This window comes from Protopterus annectens, chromosome 12.part0, assembly GCF_019279795.1.
Source record: "Protopterus annectens isolate FY-2018-M chromosome 12.part0, PAN1.0, whole genome shotgun sequence".
Classification (NCBI taxonomy): domain Eukaryota; kingdom Metazoa; phylum Chordata; order Ceratodontiformes; family Protopteridae; genus Protopterus; species Protopterus annectens.
The window spans coordinates 94,043,193-94,067,192 of NC_056746.1; the positions used below are offsets into that span (position 1 = coordinate 94,043,193).

At 31.1% G+C, this 24,000-nt stretch overlaps 1 protein-coding gene and 1 non-coding gene across 2 annotated transcripts in view; both read right to left on the bottom strand.

Moving 5' to 3' along the window:
• Positions 1-24,000, bottom strand: part of HS3ST6 (heparan sulfate-glucosamine 3-sulfotransferase 6) — a 615,609-nt gene that overhangs the window by 499,910 nt on the left and 91,699 nt on the right. The gene's annotated exons all lie outside the window — the stretch shown is intronic.
• Positions 22,827-22,898, bottom strand: TRNAG-UCC. The gene has a single exon. It is a non-coding gene; the product is annotated as a tRNA-Gly (tRNA).

The following is a 24,000-nucleotide window of genomic DNA, read 5'->3' on the forward strand; positions in this document are numbered from 1 at the left end:
AAGAAGTGATATGTGTATCATGAAAGCGCTTACCTGAGTGAATAAATTTACCTTGGATTTTACCTACCTTTTATTTATCCTTGGACTGTGTTTAAACTAGGACATTCTGTGCCTTGGTTGGTTGCTTCACCATTTCTTTGTGGATTTTTATATAGATATATAAATATATATATATATATATATATATATATATATATACATATATATATATATATATGCGTGTCTGTGTATGTTGGTGTGTGTGTGTGTGTGTGTGTGTGTGTGTGTGTGTGTGTGTGTGTATATATATATATATATAATATATATATGTGTGTGTGTGTGTGTGTGTGTGTGTATATATATATATATATATATATATATATATATATATATATAATATATATATATGTGTGTGTGTGTGTGTGTGTGTGTGTGTGTGTGTGTGTGTGTGTAGATTCATAGGTTCATAGGTTGGTACTAGGCTATCGGCCCTAGGCCCTATACAAGCCTAGCCATAACAATTCCCTGGCAATTTCTTCCCACACTATTTTATTTTTGTGTTGGAGTTATAGATGGCTATAATATTGTTTTTATTTCAGTTAACATGATTTTACTCAGATTGCACAGTTCTTTATAAAGCCACAGGTTAAAGGAAGTTATAAGTTAAACTAGTCTTCCCAAGCTTTGTCCCTATTAAACATTGCTCTCTTTTCTCCGGGTAGTGAGCCATGGTACATGGTTAATTTTCACTCTTTTTTTTGCAGAGTGGACACAGTTGTTTAAAGCTTTTAAGAATAAGGTGGTATTAAAAGTAATGATTGTCTGGTCAAGTGGAAGAGTTTTTAGGGCAGACAAATTAAAGGCTTTCAATTTATTGATGAAATCTTTATTGAATTTAGAAAGGTTTCGGGTCATTTTAAATTTTTAAGTGTTAGGTTTGTGTGTGGTATTTCTATGAGTATAGGCTGGAAAGGGGTTATTAAGTGAGTTTGGATAGGTTCCAGAGGTTGTAATTTTACTTGGGTCAGGAACCAGTATATAGTCTAGAATTACACCTTTACTGTTGGTATCATTAAATAAAGTGAGTGTTTTGATAAGTTGTGTGCACCGATAAAGATTTATACTAAATGAGGGAAACTGAGGCAAGGTTTTACTATTCAATATTTTCATCTCCTAGAATGATTTTTTTCATAGGTTATATTATTAGTTGCCCAAAACAGGATTTCTTCTAAAATTATTATAAAATTTCCAGGTGGGATATAGACTAAAGCAGTTTTTTGTTTTGTTTGTTTTATCATTAAGCCTTAGCAGAGATACAAGTAGTTTGGCATTTTGGAATTTTGAGATGTTGTATGAATAGGGAGAGAGATTGTTTGAACTTGGATAAATTAAAGCTATCCATCTACTTTCTTGTCAGGCATATCAGCTCTGATAATACCATAGCCTGGAGTGAGTAATTAAGAATCTTTAATGTTAGGCTTAAGCCCAGTTTCTGTAATGGCAAGAATATTGGGGTGATACTGTGATATCAAGGTATGTGGTTCAGTAACTTTGATACAAATTCTATGGATGTTTATAGATATAAAAAATAAAAATACATTAGGACATTAATAATATTAAATACATAACATTATGGATGGAAAAATCCATTTACTTTAGCTATCAATGTTATAAATGACATAAAAGTAGGTCTGGAAATGGGTGCAGATAGAACAGTGTCTGTTGGGCCTGAATGAATGTTTCACTCACTGTTAAAAATGATGACAAAGTCTGCTCTGAAGCTTGAAACCTGCTCAGGTGAGAGTTTGTCTGTGGTGGGTAAACTAATGGCTACAGTATAGTATGAAAAACAAGACTGGCAGCCATCAGTTTTAGTAAAAAAGAGCAACTTTGTTTAGGGGTAACTAGCTGCAGAAACTAATATTAAGGTGGAAACTAAGTTTGTGACTCAAAGTCTGCTGGATATCGTTAAACCAATGTAAGAAGTCAGTGCTTCGCATTAGGGAATATTTTGTGAATAATACAATATTTTGTGTTGCCAGAATATGACTGTATGTCACAGAACTGAATGCTCATCTGAAATCATGTAATAGTCCGCCGTCTGCCTGATATGCAGTTCCTGTGTCACCCAGATCAAACTGTGTGCTACAATTTAAGTTGGATCTTGGAAGATTTGCACATTTGAGAAACACTAACACAACCTACCATTCCAGATGGTTCTGCTAAAACACTAGCTTTTAACATAAGGCGTCATCCTCAGCATACCCTGGTCTACTCCATCTAATTCTGCTTGTGGGTCAATGTTTCAGGTGGTTCCTTTAGATTTTGTAATCCTCTGAATGAGTATCATCTTAGGGGATGCTACACTTTCAGTCTGAGCTGACATTATTTGTATTGCAATAGCCATGAATCCAAGTGCTTCAAATTTTTAAACCACAAGTTGTGAGGTTTCCCTCCTGTTCTCTGTGTATTTCTACCTTTCCTCACCTTACTCATGCGTGCTAACCCTGACCCTGCCATGACACTTAACCCTTAGCAAAACACCTTTCCCTAACAGTGGCTCAGACACTCTCTCACACACACACACACACACACACACACACACACACACACACACACACACACACACACACTCACACAAATCACTACATCTACCCCCTTACCTAATTCTTACTCTAAGTGAAAAATCCACAAATACACACACACACACACACACACACACACACACACACACACACACACACACACACACTAAACAACATTTAATTCATATCACTGAGATAAAAAGGCCGGTGACCGCACAACACCAATGTCCAGGAACACCGAATTTCTACTCAAGGATAGTAACTGCATGGCCATCCTGAAAAAAAAAATAAAACCGAAGGTAAGCAAACCCACCCATGTAGTGGACTTCACCCCCCCCATAACCCCAATGCCCCCTACACCTCCCCTAACTAAATATACCAACTCTGAGATCATACTACCGTGGGGGTAAGGGGCAAAGTTCAACAGGGTAGACAAGCAGTTACTTACCTGGAGTGCCCCCCCCCCTGCATAAATGCGATAACTGTTATTTTATTTTTTTTGTTTTTATGGGTTTTTTTTCTCTTTAGCGAAAGTGCATTTAAGGTAGAAATGCACTTTCGTGAAAGTGTGCTTGGCTGTTTACTTTTTGAGTAAACGTGATTTTGAGCAATAGTCCAAGATCCATATAAATATATATATATATATATATATATATATATATATATATATATATCAAACACAGGCACGCGTGTGTGTATATATATATATCTATATCTATATATAAAAATACAGATATAGATATAAACACAGCAGGGGGTGAGGGAGACCACCACATTGGGGATGCAGTGGGTTTGTCCCCTGCCTAACACCTGTTACACTTCTTTATTTTTGTTTGGTGTTGACATTCTGTGATTCATGTTGACATTCTGTGATTCAATCTTCTTCCATCAATATTATGTGTGTCAACATACAGAGCATTTCACATTCTGAATATATTTTATATATATATATATATATATATATATATATATGTGTGTGTGTGTCTGTGTGTCTGTCTGCCTGTTCATTGGGGTGGTCTTTTCAGTTTTCTTACCCTTGTGCAGACTTTATCTCCTACACTCTCTTTACTTAAATATATTAATTTAGGGGTCACACAATCACAAGCAAAAGAGAAACAGCCTGTAAGGATGAAAACATCAGCAGAGTGAAAAATGAACTTGCAATAGTTTCATTTAAGAAGAACTAAACTTTAAGAGACGTAACTTAGGGGAAGAAGGGTTAGACAGTGAACCAATAGCCACTTCCTTGATGTCTGCTTTTTGGATAACTGTTTGTTACATTTCTGCAATGTGTAAGTTCTCTTGCTCTGTATCTGAAAGCTCTATCTGTGTTCCTAATATGTGCACTGTATTTTTAAAATCCTAAGTTCATGTTCCTGTAATGTATACCTGAAGTACAGTGTTACTTCAGCTACTGCACAGTAAACTCTTCAAGAAACACCAATATATATATATATATATATATATATATATATATATATATATAAATATAATTACTATGAAAATCGCGAATTACAGAAAGTAATTCATTCATATGAGCAAATCACATCGCCGACGACGGCAGAATAAGTAGGTCAGTATGTCAAATGTCATGTATTTGAATTTGGCATTATATGACATACGGTTTCCCCTGCACCTTTTACAACATAATTTAAGTTCTGTTTTTCAACAGTATGAATGTACTGCACAACACTGAACTTCACATTTTTGCAGGTGGTCAAGCTCCCCTGCAGAGGATGCCAGGTGGGATCATGGATGACAAACAAGGGAATGGGGGTATTCAGCATAAACAAAAGTATTATCCATAGACAACTTATTCATCATAAACAAAAGTATTATCCATAGACAACTTATTCATCATAAACAAAAGTATTATCCATAGACAACTTATTTACCATAAACAAAAGTATTATCCATAGACAACTTATTCACCATAAACAAAAATATTATCCATAGACAACTTATTCATGATAAACAAAAGTATTATTGATAGACAACTTATTCATGATAAACAAAAGTATTATTGATAGACAACTTATTCATCATAAACAGAACAATTATCCATAGACAACTTATTCACCATAAACAGAACAATTATCCATAGACAACTTATTCACCATAAACAAATGTATTAACATTAGACAACTTATTCATTATAAACGAAAGTATTATCCATAGACAACTTATTCATCATAAACAGAACTATTATCCATAGACAACTTATTCATCATAAACAAAAGTATTATTCATAGACAACTTGTTCATAATAAACAAAAGCATTATCCATAGGCAACTTATTCATCATAAACAAAAGTATTATCCAATAACAACTTCTTCATCATAAACAAAAAAAGTATTATCCATATTCAACTTATTCATCATAAAGAAAAGTATTATCCATAGACAACTTATTCATCATAAACAGAACTATTATCCATAGACAACTTATTCATCATAAACAAAAGTATTATCAATAAACAAATTGTTTATAATAAACAAAAGTATTATCCATAGATAACTTATTCATAATAAAAAAGTATTATCCATAGACAACTTATTCATCATAAACAAAAGTATTATCTATAGATAACTTATTCATAATAAACAAAAGTATTATCCATAGACAACTTATTCTTCATAAACAAAAGTATTATCCATAGACAACTTATTCATCATAAACAAAAGTATTATCCATAGACAACTTATTCATCATAAACAAAAGTATTATCCATAGACAACTTATTCTTCATAAACAAAAGTATTATCCATAGACAACTTATTCATCATAAAAAAGTATTATCCACAGGCAACGTATTCTTCATAAAAAAAGTATTATCCATAGACAACGTATTCATCATAAACAAAAGTAGTATCCATAAGCAACTTATTCATCATAAACAAAAGTATTATCCATAGATGACTTATTCATCATAAACAAAATTATTATCCATAGACAACTTACTCATCATAAACAAAAATATTATCCATAGACAACTTATTCATCATAAACAAAAATATTATCCAAAGACAACTTATTCATCATAAACAAAGGTATTATCCATAGACTACTTTTTCATCATAAACAAAACTATTATTCATAGACAACTTTTTCATCATAAACAAAAGTATTAACCATAGACAACTTATTCATCATAAACAAAAGTATTAACCATAGACAACTTATTCATCATAAACAAAAGTATTATCAATAGACAACTTATTCATCATAAACAAAAGTATTATCCATAGACAACTTATTCTTCATAAACAAAAGTATTATACATGGACAACTTACTCATCATAAACAAAAGTATTATCCATAGACAACTTATTCACCATAAACAAAAATATTATCCATAGACAACTTATTCATCATAAACAAAAGTATTAACCATAGACAACTTATTCATGATAAACTTATTCATCATAAACAAAAGTATCATTTGTTGACAACTTACTCATCATAAACAAAAGTATTATCCATAGACAACTTATTCAAAATAAACAAAAGTATTATCCATAGACAACTTATTCATCATAAAAATTATTATCCATAGACAACTTATTCTTCATAAATGAAATTATTTTCCATAGACAACGTATTCATTATAAACAAAAATATTTTCCATAGACAATTTTCTCATCATAAACAAAAGTATTATCCATAGACTACTTTTTCATTATAAACAAAAGTATTCTCCATAGACAACTTATTCATCATAAACAAAAGTATTATCCATAGAAAACGTATTCATCATAAACAAAAGTATTATCCATAGACAACTTATTCTTCATAAACAAAAGTATTATCCATAGACAACTTATTCATCATAAACAAAAGTATTATCCATAGACAACGTATTCATCATAAACAAAATTTTTATCCATAGACAACGTATTCATCATAAACAAAAGTATTATCCATCAACAACTTATTCATCATAAACAAAAGTATTATCCATAGACAACGTATTCATCATAAACAAAAGTATTATCTATAGACAACTTATTCTTCATAAACAAAAGTACTATCCATAGACAACTTATTCATCATAAACAAAAGTATTATCCATAGACAACTTATTCTTCATAAACAAAAGTATTATCCATAGACAACGTATTCATCATAAACAAAAGTGTTATCCATAGACAACTTATTCATCATAAACAAAAGTATTATCCATAGACAACTTATTCATCATAAACAAAAGTATTATTTATAGACAACTTATTCATCATAAACAAAAGTATTATCCATAGACAACTTAATTCTCATAAACAAAAGTATTATCCATAGACAACTTATTCATAATATACAAAAGTATTATCCATAGACAACTTATTCATAATATACAAAAGTATTATCTATAGACAACGTATTCATCATAAACAAAAGTATTATCCGTAAACAACTTATTCATCATAAACAAAAGTATTATCCATAGACAACTTATTCATCATAAACAAAAGTATTATCCATAGACAACTTATTCATCATAAACAAAAGTATTATCCAAAGACAACTTATTCATAATAAACAAAAGTATTATCTATAGGCGATTTATTCATCATAAACAAAAGTATTATCCATAGACAACCTACTCATCATAAACAAAAGTATTATCCATAGACAACTTATTAATCATAAACAAAACTATTATCCATAGACAAGTTATTCATCATAAATAAAAGTATTATCCATAGACAACTTATTTACCATAAACAAAAGTATTATCCATAGACTACTTTTTCAACATAAACAAAAGTATTATCCATAGACAACTTATTCATCATAAACAAAAGTATTATCCATAGACAACTTATTCATCATAAACAAAAGTATTATCCATAGACAACGAATTCTTCATAAACAAAAGTATTATTTACCGACAACTTCTTCATCATAAACAAAAGCATTATCCATAGACAACTTATTCATCATAAACAAAAGTATCATCTGTTGACAACTTACTCATCATAAACAAAAGTATTATCCATAGACAACTTATTCATAATAAACAAATGTATTATCCATACACAACTTATTCATCATAAAAATTATTATCCATAGGCAACTTATTCTTCATAAATGAAATTATTTTCCATAGACAACGTATTCATTATAAACAAAAATATTTTCCATAGACAACTTTCTCATCATAAACAAAAGTATTATCCATAGACTACTTTTTCATTACAAACAAAAGTATTCTCCATAGACAACTTATTCATCATAAACAAAAGTATTATCCATAGACAACGTATTCATCATAAACAAAAGTATTATCCATAGACAACTTATTCTTCATAAACAAAAGTATTATCCATAGACAACTTATTCATCATAAACAAAAGTATTATCCATAGACAACATATTCATCATAAACAAAAGTTTTATCCATAGACAACGTATTCATCATAAACAAAAGTATCATCCATCAACAACTTATTCATCATAAACAAAAGTATTATCCATAGACAACGTATTCATCATAAACAAAAGTATTATCCATCAACAACTTATTCATCATAAACAAAAGTATTATCCATAGACAACATATTCATCATAAACAAAAGTATTATCCATAGACAACGTATTCATCATAAACAAAAGTATTATCCATAGACAACGTATTCATCATAAACAAAAGTATTATCCATAGACAACGTATTCATCATAAACAAAAGTATTATCCATCAACAACTTATTCATCATAAACAAAAGTATTATCCATAGACAACGTATTCATCATAAACAAAAGTATTATCCATAGACAACGTATTCATCATAAACAAAAGTATTATCCATAGACAACGTATTCATCATAAACAAAAGTATTATCCATCAACAACTTATTCATCATAAACAAAAGTATTATCCATAGACAACGTATTCTTCATAAACAAAAGTATTATCCATAGACAACTTATTCATCATAAACAAAAGTATTATCCATAGACAACGTATTCATCATAAACAAAAGTTTTATCCATAGACAACGTATTCATCATAAACAAAAGTATTATCCATCAACAACTTATTCATCATAAACAAAAGTATTATCCATAGACAACGTATTCATCATAAACAAAAGTATTATCTATAGACAACTTATTCTTCATAAACAAAAGTACTATCCATAGACAACTTATTCATCATAAACAAAAGTATTATCCATAGACAACTTATTCTTCATAAACAAAAGTATTATCCATAGACAACGTATTCATCATAAACAAAAGTGTTATCCATAGACAACTTATTCATCATAAACAAAAGTATTATCCATAGACAACTTATTCATCATAAACAAAAGTATTATTTATAGACAACTTATTCATCATAAACAAAAGTACTATCCATAGGCAACTTATTTCTCATAAACAAAAGTATTATCCATAGACAACTTATTCATAATATACAAAAGTATTATCCATAGACAACTTATTCATCATAAACAAAAGTATTATTTATAGACAACTTATTCATCATAAACAAAAGTATTATCCATAGACAACTTATTCATCATAAACAAAAGTATTATCCATAGACAACGTATTCATCATAAACAAAAGTGTTATCCATAGACAACTTATTCATCATAAACAAAAGTATTATCCATAGACAACTTATTCATCATAAACAAAAGTATTATTTATAGACAACTTATTCATCATAAACAAAAGTATTATCCATAGACAACTTATTCATCATAAACAAAAGTATTATCCATAGACAACTTATTCATAATATACAAAAGTATTATCCATCGACAACTTATTCATAATATACAAAAGTATTATCTATTATCAACGTATTCATCATAAACAAAAGTATTATCCATAGACAACTTATTCATCATAAACAAAAGTATTATCCATAGACAACGTATTCATCATAAACAAAAGTGTTATCCATAGACAACTTATTCATCATAAACAAAAGTATTATTTATAGACAACTTATTCATCATAAACAAAAGTATTATCCATAGACAACCTTTTCATCATAAACAAAAGTATTATCCATAGACAACTTATTCATCATAAACAAAAGTATTATCCATAGACAACTTATTCATAATATACAAAAGTATTATCCATCGACAACTTATTCATAATATACAAAAGTATTATCTATTATCAACGTATTCATCATAAACAAAAGTATTATCCATAGACAACTTATTCATCATAAACAAAAGTATTATCCATAGACAAAGTATTCATCATAAACAAAAGTGTTATCCATAGACAACTTATTCATCATAAACAAAAGTATTATTTATAGACAACTTATTCATCAAAAACAAAAGTATTATCCATAGACAACCTTTTCATCATAAACAAAAGTATTATCCATAGACAACTTATTCATCTTAAACAAAAGTGTTATCCATAGACAACTTATTCATCATAAACAAAAGTATTATCTATAGACAACTTATTCATCATAAACAAAAGTATTATCCATAGACAACTTATTCATCATAAACAAAAGTATTATCCATAGACAACGTATTCATCATAAACAAAAGTGTTATCCATAGAAAACTTATTCATCATAAACAAAAGTATTATTTATAGACAACGTACTCATCATAAACAAAAGTGTTATCCATAGACAACCTTTTCATCATAAACAAAAGTATTATCCATAGACAACTTATTCATCATAAACAAAAGTGTTATCCATAGACAACTTATTCATCATAAACAAAAGTATTATCTATAGACAACTTATTCATCATAAACAAAAGTATTATCCATAGACAACTTATTCATCATAAACAAAAGTATTATCCATAGACAACATATTCATCATAAATAAAAGTGTTATCCATAGACAACTTATTCATCATAAACAAAAGTATTATCCATAGACAACTTATTCTTCATAAACAAAAGTATTATCCATAGACAACGTATTCATCATAAACAAAAGTGTTATCCATAGACAACTTATTCATCATAAACAAAAGTATTATCCATAGACAACTTATTCATCATAAACAAAAGTATTATTTATAGACAACTTATTCATCATAAACAAAAGTATTATCCATAGGCAAATTATTTCTCATAAATAAAAGTATTATCCATAGACAACTTATTCATAATATACAAAAGTATTATCCATAGACAACTTATTCATCATAAACAAAAGTATTATTTATAGACAACTTATTCATCATAAACAAAAGTATTATCCATAGACAACTTATTGATCATAAACAAAAGTATTATCCATAGACAACGTATTCGTCATAAACAAAAGTGTTATCCATAGACAACTTATTCATCATAAACAAAAGTATTATCCATAGACAACTTATTCATCATAAACAAAAGTATTATTTATAGACAACTTATTCATCATAAACAAAAGTATTATCCATAGACAACTTATTCATCATAAACAAAAGTATTATCCATAGACAACTTATTCATAATATACAAAAGTATTATCCATCGACAACTTATTCATAATATACAAAAGTATTATCTATTATCAACGTATTCATCATAAACAAAAGTATTATCCATAGACAACTTATTCATCATAAACAAAAGTATTATCCATAGACAATGTATTCATCATAAACAAAAGTGTTATCCATAGACAACTTATTCATCATAAACAAAAGTATTATTTATAGACAACTTATTCATCATAAACAAAAGTATTATCCATAGACAACCTTTTCATCATAAACAAAAGTATTATCCATAGACAACTTATTCATCATAAACAAAAGTGTTATCCATAGACAACTTATTCATCATAAACAAAGTATTATCTATAGACAACTTATTCATCATAAACAAAAGTATTATCCATAGACAACTTATTCATCATAAACAAAAGTATTGTCCATAGACAACGTATTCATCATAAACAAAAGTGTTATCCATAGAAAACTTATTCATCATAAACAAAAGTATTATTTATAGACAACGATTCATCATAAACAAAGTGTTATCCATAGACAACCTTTTCATCATAAACAAAAGTATTATCCATAGACAACTTATTCATCATAAACAAAAGTGTTATCCATAGACAACTTATTCATCATAAACAAAAGTATTATCTATAGACAACTTATTCATCATAAACAAAAGTATTATCCATAGACAACTTATTCATCATAAACAAAAGTATTATCCATAGACAACATATTCATCATAAACAAAAGTGTTATCCATAGACAACTTATTCATCATAAATAAAAGTATTATCCATAGACAACTTATTCATCATAAACAAAAGTAGTATCCATAGACAACTTATTCATCATAAACAAAAGTGTTATCCATAGACAACTTATTCATCATAAACAAAAGTATTATCTATAGACAACTTATTCATCATAAACAAAAGTATTATCCATAGACAACTTATTCATCATAAACAAAAGTATTATCCATAGACAACGTATTCATCATAAACAAAAGTGTTATCCATAGACAACTTATTCATCATAAACAAAAGTATTATCCATAGACAACTTACTCATCATAAACAAAAGTATTATCCATAGACAACTTATTCATCATAAACAAAAGTATTATCTGTATACAACTTAGTCATCATAAACAAAAGTATTATCCATAGACAACATATTCATCATAAACAAAAGTGTTATCCATAGACAACTTATTCATCATAAATAAAAGTATTATCCATAGACAACTTATTCTTCATAAACAAAAGTATTATCCATAGACAACGTATTCATCATAAACAAAAGTGTTATCCATAGACAACTTATTCATCATAAACAAAAGTATTATCCATAGACAACTTATTCATCATAAACAAAAGTATTATTTATAGACAACTTATTCATCATAAACAAAAGTATTATCCATAGGCAAATTATTTCTCATAAATAAAAGTATTATCCATAGACAACTTATTCATAATATACAAAAGTATTATCCATAGACAACTTATTCATCATAAACAAAAGTATTATTTATAGACAACTTATTCATCATAAACAAAAGTATTATCCATAGACAACTTATTGATCATAAACAAAAGTATTATCCATAGACAACGATTCATCATAAACAAAAGTGTTATCCATAGACAACTTATTCATCATAAACAAAAGTATTATCCATAGACAACTTATTCATCATAAACAAAAGTATTATTTATAGACAACTTATTCATCATAAACAAAAGTATTATCCATAGACAACTTATTCATCATAAACAAAAGTATTATCCATAGACAACTTATTCATAATATACAAAAGTATTATCCATCGACAACTTATTCATAATATACAAAAGTATTATCTATTATCAACGATTCATCATAAACAAAAGTATTATCCATAGACAACTTATTCATCATAAACAAAAGTATTATCCATAGACAATGTATTCATCATAAACAAAAGTGTTATCCATAGACAACTTATTCATCATAAACAAAAGTATTATTTATAGACAACTTATTCATCATAAACAAAAGTATTATCCATAGACAACCTTTTCATCATAAACAAAAGTATTATCCATAGACAACTTATTCATCATAAACAAAAGTGTTATCCATAGACAACTTATTCATCATAAACAAAGTATTATCTATAGACAACTTATTCATCATAAACAAAAGTATTATCCATAGACAACTTATTCATCATAAACAAAAGTATTGTCCATAGACAACGTATTCATCATAAACAAAAGTGTTATCCATAGAAAACTTATTCATCATAAACAAAAGTATTATTTATAGACAACGTATTCATCATAAACAAAGTGTTATCCATAGACAACCTTTTCATCATAAACAAAAGTATTATCCATAGACAACTTATTCATCATAAACAAAAGTGTTATCCATAGACAACTTATTCATCATAAACAAAAGTATTATCTATAGACAACTTATTCATCATAAACAAAAGTATTATCCATAGACAACTTATTCATCATAAACAAAAGTATTATCCATAGACAACATATTCATCATAAACAAAAGTGTTATCCATAGACAACTTATTCATCATAAATAAAAGTATTATCCATAGACAACTTATTCATCATAAACAAAAGTAGTATCCATAGACAACTTATTCATCATAAACAAAAGTGTTATCCATAGACAACTTATTCATCATAAACAAAAGTATTATCTATAGACAACTTATTCATCATAAACAAAAGTATTATCCATAGACAACTTATTCATCATAAACAAAAGTATTATCCATAGACAACGTATTCATCATAAACAAAAGTGTTATCCATAGAAAACTTATTCATCATAAACAAAAGTATTATTTATAGACAACGTATTCATCATAAACAAAAGTGTTATCCATAGACAATCTTTTCATCATAAACAAAAGTATTATCCATAGACAACTTATTCATCATAAACAAAAGTGTTATCCATAGACAACTTATTCATCATAAACAAAAGTATTATCTATAGACAACTTATTCATCATAAACAAAAGTATTATCCATAGACAACGTATTCATCATAAACAAAAGTGTTATCCATAGAAAACTTATTCATCATAAACAAAAGTATTATTTATAGACAACGTATTCATCATAAACAAAAGTGTTATCCATAGACAACCTTTTCATCATAAACAAAAGTATTATCCATAGACAACTTATTCATCATAAACAAAAGTGTTATCCATAGACAACTTATTCATCATAAACAAAAGTATTATCTATAGACAACTTATTCATCATAAACAAAAGTATTATCCATAGACAACTTATTCATCATAAACAAAAGTATTATCCATAGACAACTTATTCATCATAAATAAAAGTGTTATCCATAGACAACTTATTCATCATAAACAAAAGTATTATCTATAGACAACTTATTCATCATAAACAAAAGTATTATCCATAGACAACTTATTCATCATAAACAAAAGTATTTTCTGTAGACAACTTAGTCATCATAAACAAAAGTGTTATCCATAGACAACTTATTCATCATAAACAAAAGTATTATCTGTATACAACTTAGTCATCATAAACAAAAGTATTATCCATAGACAACTTATTCATAATAGACAACAGTATTATCCATAGATAACTTATTCATAATAAAAAAAGTATTATCCATAGACAACTTACTCATCATAAACAAAAGTATTATCCATAGACAACTTATTCATCATAAACAAAAGTATTATCTGTATACAACTTAGTCATCATAAACAAAAGTATTATCCATAGACAACATATTCATCATAAACAAAAGTGTTATCCATAGACAACTTATTCATCATAAATAAAAGTGTTATCCATAGACAACTTATTCATCATAAACAAAAGTATTATCTATAGACAACTTATTCATCATAAACAAAAGTATTATCCATAGACAACTTATTCATCATAAACAAAAGTATTTTCTGTAGACAACTTAGTCATCATAAACAAAAGTGTTATCCATAGACAACTTATTCATCATAAACAAAAGTATTATCTGTATACAACTTAGTCATCATAAACAAAAGTATTATCCATAGACAACTTATTCATAATAGACAACAGTATTATCCATAGATAACTTATTCATAATAAAAAAAGTATTATCCATAGACAACTTACTCATCATAAACAAAAGTATTATCCATAGACAACTTACTCATCATAAACAAAAGTTTATCCATAGACAACTTATTCAGCATAAACAAAAGCATTATCCATAGACAACTTATTCTTCATAAACAAAAGTATTATCCATAGACAACGTATTCATCATAAACAGAAGTATTATCCATAGACAACTTATTCATCATAAACAAAAGTATTATCCATAGACAACTTATGTATAATAAGCAAAAGTATTATCCATAGACAACTTAACTGCTTAGAGAAGGATAAACACAATTTAACTAAACTGAGCAGTTGTGCTTGCTTTCTGATTGTAGTAGTGTGTATCAGCTCGTAAGGTAAGGAGAAACTCATTCTGAACCTAGTAGTTTCCTTTGTTTTTTATATATATATATATATATATATATATATATATATATATATATATGTGTGTATATTTTTTCCCCCAAATTACTCTGACCTTTTCTTTATTAACTAGATATGTGTATTCTGAAAAATGTATAAATTTCAACATATAATTAGAAGAACTGGGCAATTTTTAATAGTATTAAATAAAACAAAATCAGATTTGCCTATTAGCTAATACCACAATAAAACAACTCAGTATGATATTTTAAAGTTCCAGAAAATCCTTCCACATGCAAAAAAACTGTTAGCTGGCAGTTCAGAGGAACTGAAGTGCAACATAGGGGAGAAAGCAGGTGAAGTCAGGGGTAACAGTTAAGAAGTAGGATAATTTTAAGATTGATATGATAAAGTGCTGCTACACTGGAAGTGTGGTAGTGCCTAATTAATTAACAGAATATGCAAAACAGAAGTTTTTAGGAGGGTGTGGGGCCAATGCTTCCCTAATATAGGGAGTTAAAAGGCCTGGTAGCATATTGTTACATTTTGACAATGTGATGGATATAATAGTTCCTTGGTTTAATTGTTTTGGCATATTCATCTATAAAACAGAAACTCGTCTTGCAATTTCTAAGTTCATTTTATCAAATGCACTTCCTACTATTAATGCATACCATAGTTTATGTTTAGCAACCACTTATTAAAACATGCAGTATGCAGTTAAAGGTTTCCTACCTCTTTTGTATTCATGTTTTTGCAGTGTACTGTTTCTTTTTCTCTAGCGCAGTAAACTTCTTTACCACATAACAAACAGCATACAACATTCTAATTAGATTATGTAACTGTTTAGCAAAAACTAAATGAAAGTTATAACATTTAAATTAGCTCCAAGACTAAGAAGAAAGTCTTTCATATCCTAGTCATTCTGTGTCTTATATTGATAAATTGTTTTTTGTTATTCTATTTTTTTCTTTATAAGAGAGTTGTGTATACTAAAATGACACAAATTTTCATACACATATTGAAGAACTCATGCAGCATTACATAAAGAAAACACAATTAAAAAAATGGCTTTAAAATAATACTTTCAGTTTCTAGAAAATTCTACCAGATACTAGAAAAAAATAGGATTGTATATGCAGGAAGAGAGAAAACACAATGGGAAAATGTTATGGCTGCAGTAAACTATCAGGTGACATATCTACCGTAGTAAAATTAACATTATGAAGGGTTAGCAGATGTGATTGTGGATGGCATGTAAGAGAATAGGGATTACGTAAGGAAATTATAATGTACTGATAGAGTGGTAGGGCTTAAAGAATGCGTTTCCAAATAAATTAATAGAATATGCAACAAATAAAGGATTTAAGAAGCTGTGTGATCAAAGCATACATAATATCAGTAGTTGGAGGGGAGGGGGGTCACAGCATACTGCTACATTCTAACCATGGAATAGATATGATAGTTCCTCGGTTTAGCTGAGACAAACATTCACCTTGGACTTACTAATTTCATTTTATTAATTTTAATTTTTATTGTTTGTGCATGTTTAGAGAGTCTTATATTTAGTTCATAGGTTCATAGATTGGTACTAGGCTAACTGCTTTTGTGGACCATTTTAAGCCCAGCCAATTACCCCATGTAAGAATCAAACCCTGCACTTTCTGTTTGTAAGGTAAATACCTTAATCATTATACCAACCTCCCACCTTTTCATAAAGAAGTAGTAGGCTAGCTGCCCTTGCAGGCCATCTTAAGCCTAACCAATTTCCCTTTCATAGGTGAGAATCAAACCTGGTGTCTTATGTCTGCAAGGTGAGCACCTTAACTATTATGCCAACCCTAACCCCTTAAGATTATATCACCCCAGATGGGTCTGCAACCCACACTCCCTGGCCTGGAGGCCAATGCCGTATCCATTAGACCACTGGGGCCTGACAGTAACAACTTATTACAACCTGCACTGTGCATTCAGAAGTGTCCAATAAATTGTGTAGCTATTCTATATGTACACTGCTGATGTCAATTACTGTACCATTTCATGTATTACTTTAAAATAGGAAAATCTATCAATCAATTATAGACCCTGCCATTGAATACAACCAAAATGTGGAAAATAAAACATATGAAAAACATCATAAAGTAGCCACACATGTTATAATGTTCTGAGGCATTTATAAAGTATGGCTTATTAAATGTGATTTAAGTTTTTTTTTTCACATTGAAACTTTAAAGATTCATAACATAATAATAGCAGGTGCATTCTATAAAATTCAGCATAGATATATTTAAGCATTTTGTTACCTTATACAACTCCTAACTTTCCAAAGTTGCTAGTTAACTGTTGTTGCACATATAAATATATCAATATATAAACAATTCCAAACCTTTTAAAAAGGAATTTAAATTCACCCATCAGATTAGTTTTTCTAGCTGCATTAATTTCAGAAATAACGAAGACCTATGTACATATGCTGCCAAGCTGCTGTTAACCACAGGAATATCATAAACACAACAACATCCCATGTCTGTATATATACACACCTTCTAATGTGGCCTGGGGCATTTTAACAAGGACATTGCCTTTCTGCACCAAGTCAGGTTTGGAACTGTAATACTCTTTTGTATTTTGCTTATACTTGTTATATACCATTTGCTTGTGGTCACATAAATTATAGTCTTAGTTTTTTACTTCAAGAAGCTTCATAAATTCACATGGTTTCTCAAGCTTGCGGAAACTTGATTCTCATAAGCATAGTATAAGTAAACAGCAGCTAAATTCAGTCAGCCAGAGAGGTTTCCACATCACTGAATACGAATAAACTCAGAAGTGGAAAAAGACGAGGCTTTGTGAAAACATAATTACCACATGCAGTGTGATCTAACACATGGGCATTCGTTTCTAGTGTTGTGAAAAGCAGGGTGCGTACTAACAACTGCATTTTCTGGGACACAGTGACAGACATGTGACTTAAGCAGAAGATCACAATATGTAAAACTAAATTGAGAAAGAAATGAAGAAATGAAGACTCGACATTAAAAGGAAACGGGTTAAGTATCACATAAAATCAAGCATGAACGTGGTTACTAACTAATGCAACACTAGTCAAATGTAAAGAAATATGCATGTATAATTCATATCTGTCAATTTCTTTGATCAAGAATTCTGGACACGGTAAAAATAGTGGGAAAACAAAGGTCCAAAATAAGGGACAATTTTTCAATATTACTCTAATTCACTTAAAAGTTAATAAAATAACAGATTTATGCATCAACGTGAAATTTTAATGACTGACATTGTTTAACTGTAAGCAACTTCCGCGGTGGTGCAGCAGTAGCGTTGTTGCCTCACAGCAAGAGGTTCTCCCATTCAATTCTCTGCTTGAGTGTGGGGAGTGCCTTCTGTGTGGAGTCTGCATGTCCTCCCCGTGGTTGGGTGGGCGTTCGAAAGACATGCGTAAATGGGCGTGCCTTCGTTAAAGGTTGAATGCCGAGCTGGCACCTCGGCATTCGTGAAAATGTACTGCCAATCATTAGCAGACCGGAGTTCCGCTGTGGCGACCCCAAACCGGGAAAATCAAAACATTTAACAGACACAGGACAAAAATATGAGACAAAATCCTGAAGCATCTGCAAAATAAGGGAATCAGAGACAATTCAGACGTTGCTTATAAAAATATAGAGGGGAGGCACAAATATTGCCAAGTCACAGAGCGTTGAATTTACCACTCATCAAACTAAACCCATCAAATGTAATGCCCCTGAGAAGGAAAAATTAAACAGGTCTCCTGCAGCTGTAAAGGACCCACAGTAGTGCTCAATTATCATAAGTGCAATCAGAAAGTTTGATGATGTTTCAATGTGTTTTTTTTTTATCAAGTTGCAGTTTAGTGGAATTATAACTCAATGAAAATCATGGGTACACCTAACCAAACACGCTGGCAGTTGTTCTGATTGAGAGAGCAGTAGAGTGGGGATCGGGGAATTTGTCCTTTCTCCACTGTACTGCAATCTCAGAGCTGGAATATATAATTATATAATTAGCAGCAGGTGTGGGAGTGCAGGGAGGTTGCCCCACTGCATTAAAACAATTTTTTTATTTTGTGTTTTTTGATCAGCTCCTGAGGGTCTATATTATGGCGTCAAAATGCTGTAACATCGAACACCTCAATGCCGACAAGTATTCAGTTTAATTCACTTCCGCCATTAGTTGAATACTTGGGCAAAGATGTAGTTGGCTAACTACAGAATGTTACCCTTTTCTTCACTGTAGTGCGATCTCGGAGTTGGCATATTTAGTTAAGGGGGGTGGAGGCACAGTCCCCTACATCGGGGTATTGGAAGGCGCAGCCCCCCACATGGGTGGGTTTGGTTTAGTTAGAATTAGTTCCGTTGTGTTGCAGGGCAAGTATTTATTTGCCCAAGTATTCAGCGAATCAGGAAGTGAATTTCACTGAATACTTGTCAGCGTTCAGGTGTTCGATGTTACGGCATGTTGACTTCATAATACAGACCCGCTGCTGATTGTAGGTTGTGCTTGACCTGTTGCTGGTGCTTGCCCCCCTACAAAAAAGATATTTTTACAATGTTTTGCATTTTGAATACTAGATTTTTGCGATTTGGATTTATGACATTTATATGAAATATCATAAATCCATATATATTTGATACTGATATACACTATTCATAAAGAATAAATAAAATATTAAATTCAGTTTGTGGTTGTAGTAACAATGCCATTGCTTACTGGTTTTCAAAATAGCTACCTAACAACCATTCTTCTGAAGCTTTGTCAGGTATTGAGTTTGTATTAAAAATATTTTGCTAACTGTAGGTTCAGTCTGGCACAAAGTTTGGTGCAAGTAAAATTTGTGATCCTCACAGGATAAACAAAACAGTACCAGTATTACCTCTTTGCTTGTTCTGGAAATGTACTGGGTTCAAATATTGTCTCCAGCCATGGAGACTTAAGTATTAAATAGGCAGAAAGCTCACTCACAACACAGATCAGACAAGGGGTCAGGTAACAGTGCCAGGCTTGAATATATGTTGGCGATTATCATTCACCATCACTGGTTGTGACTTAGCGTATAAGTTGGTTTCACAAAAATTACTGGTAGCAACACCAGTCTAAAATACCAATGGAGATATGAACTTTTAAAGGAAGAGGTAACAAGGAAATTGGTGAACTGCTGAGGGCAACATAGGGTGTCTGTTCGTTTGCCTACCACTGTGACTACTACGTTGTTAGTACCCGGCAGAAGTCAAGCCAGAAACCAGAGAATGAAGGTAAGTAGAGAGACGGTACATTTTATATGGAAGAATGTTTAGCAAATCCCTAATGCCTGTGCTATGCAGCATGATGTTATCTAGCCATTCACATGATGTGCACACTGTTTCTGCCTTTCTTTCATATTAATTTCATGACACCATAACTTTCAAATACAGGAGTACCAGTACTGAAGCAGGAAATGTGTTAGTGGGAAAAGAAAAAGCATGTACAATGCTTAGTGGAAGGATCAAAATGGCAAATGTAATTATAAATATGAAAAATAAATATAAATAAAAAAGGACTAATGCTCTGAATCTGGTACAGTGGATTTATTGCAAACTGAGGTCCGGTCTTTTATGTGGAAAGGGGCTCATCAACTGAACACAGTACCCATGGTGTCACTTTGTTTTGCACTTCAGTCACACCTTGTTTGTCTAGTATGAAAGGCAGAAAGCAATAAAATGATACTAGCTGGTAACATCAACTTACTATAGAAGGGATAATTTAGACCAGTTCATCTTTGCAGTATACAGAATGTTATGGCAGCCATTTACTCTGTTGACAACATTAAATGCATTTTGCTCACCTGTATTCTGTTGTCATTGGGATTTTGTCACCTCTTAATACCTTTCATCCTCAAACATGACAAGCAACTTTTCCCCAGGTATACAGGGCTCACCACCAAGGATCCATTTATCAAGGTTGATTTGTTTCTATTGCTTGTTTGGCAGTAGACTCATTCTTTATTTACAGCACTCTTGAAGGAAAACAGTCTTCCGTAGTGCCTGTTCATGGCTGCATACCCTGGCACCATTTCAGAAATTCTATGTGTGATGTCACATAAATGATCTAACATGCCTTCTAGCTGTACTCAGCCCTGGTATCTCCATAGTCTTGTGAGTTGTGGGCACTATATTCTGCATTGCATGTGACTGGTCATCTGTTCAGGGCAGTAGGATGGTTTTAGACTCTATAACACATGAGATTATTGCTGTGAAACAGTAATACACTTCATCCTACAGAGTTGGGGTTCATTGCCTTGGTGTATAGAGGAACTCACTGTTACTTAACTGGAACAATTCCTCTCATCCTACAAGTGTAACAGGCACCTCTTGTTAGTGGTTGGTAATAAGGTAAACTTACTGATCATAATAGAGTTTAGCCTGATGTGTGCAGATTGTCTTACACCTGAGATGACTGATATACTGTTAAAACTACTAAATAATAGTTATATAAGTTGTCACATCACACTCAAAAACTCACATTTGTTTGTCTCATGTGCTTATTAATCAAATGCTTAATAGGAAACTGAAAGTCTGAAAGCCAGTGGTTGTCTTTCACCTGCTTCTACTGGCAACATGATATTATAAATGAACCTGCAGGATTTTAAAGCTATTATGCAATATGTTTCTGTATTATTTTAGTGTCTACTATAACGGCATTTATGCCAGTTGTAAAGTGACTTTGGAGATGGGTGTGACATTATAAAGACACATGGAACACACACATATCCATATGCATAAACAAGTATTCAAACAAAAAATCTTGCAAATTCATGTACGAACATGCAAATATAATTAGCTGAGCAAATGAACTGGGCACATGGCACACAGTTATTCCCAATCACATCTTGTCTTTGACATCATTACGTGACAGTTTGGCAAATGCAATGATATGACTCGAATATAAATCAGCCCAGCAATAGTGCAGATTTAAAAGCAGAATTATTCTCTTCCCTCACTGAGATAATTAGCATCTCAACAGCATTGTCTCAAACAGCTGAAGTATAATCTGTATAATGCTACTACACATTAACAGCAGCCAAGATATTAATGCTACATAGGTTCATAGGTAGGTACTAGGCTATCAGCCCAAGGGCCTAAGTAAGCCTAGCCAACAAGGTTCCCTGGCTTACACCACCCAAGAAAGTTATTTTCCTGTGTCCCTGTCTAGCAGAGCCACAGAAGTGATCCCCAGGGTGTATTTCCTATAGGTTCATAGGTAGAAATGCACAGATTTCTTGCATTGGCTGGGAATCGAACCCAGGTCAACTGCTTGGAAGACAGCTATGCTCACCACTATACCACCAATGCTACAAAGCCCAACTATCACATGGCACTAGTGACTAATCTAAATAATGTTTTTTTTCATGTTTGGTTGAGTTACAAATGAATGAATACTAAGAATGTGCAACTCTTAAAATACAAAAATGAAATAATAAAAATATCTTTTTTGTAGAGGGCAAGACCCTGCAACCACTATGAGTGAGTTTACACACACACACACACACACACACACACACACACACACACACACACACACACACACACACGCACATACACACACACACACACACACACACACACACACATACATGCACACACAAATACACACAAACACAGCACACACAGGCACAGTCACATGCAGATGTGCACACACATGCACATGAATACAGACAAATGCACACGTACACACACACACACACACACACACACAGACACATGCAGATGAAGACACATGCACATAAGCATGCACACCCATTCACACACAGCACACTCACACACACACACACACACACACACACACAAACATGCACACATGCACATGAGCACACACACACACACACACACACACACACACACACACACACACACACACACACACACACACCGTCACATGCAGATGTGCAGACACATGCACATGAGCACATGCACATGAATACAGACAAATGCACACACACACACACACACACACACACACACACACACACACACACACACACACACACACACACACACACACACACACACACACACACACACACACACACATACACACACACACATACTGACACATACAGGCACATGCAGATGTGCACACATGCACATGAGCACACGCACATGAAAACACACACCTACATGTGCACATGCAAATACACAAACACACACATACACTACTACAAAAACAATTCGGAATGGCACAGTAAAAGTAAATAGATTATACACATACATAAAGCAAGCAAGATGCTTTATCTAATTTTATTTATTTATTTATTTTATTTATTTACATTTGTTGACCGGGAGTGTCCGACTGGACGTAGGTCCATTTTCAGCGGAGGCCCGGGGAGAAAAACTCCACAGTTAAAATAAACAGACTGTGGTTACATTGGATTACATAGCGATTAACAATTTGATT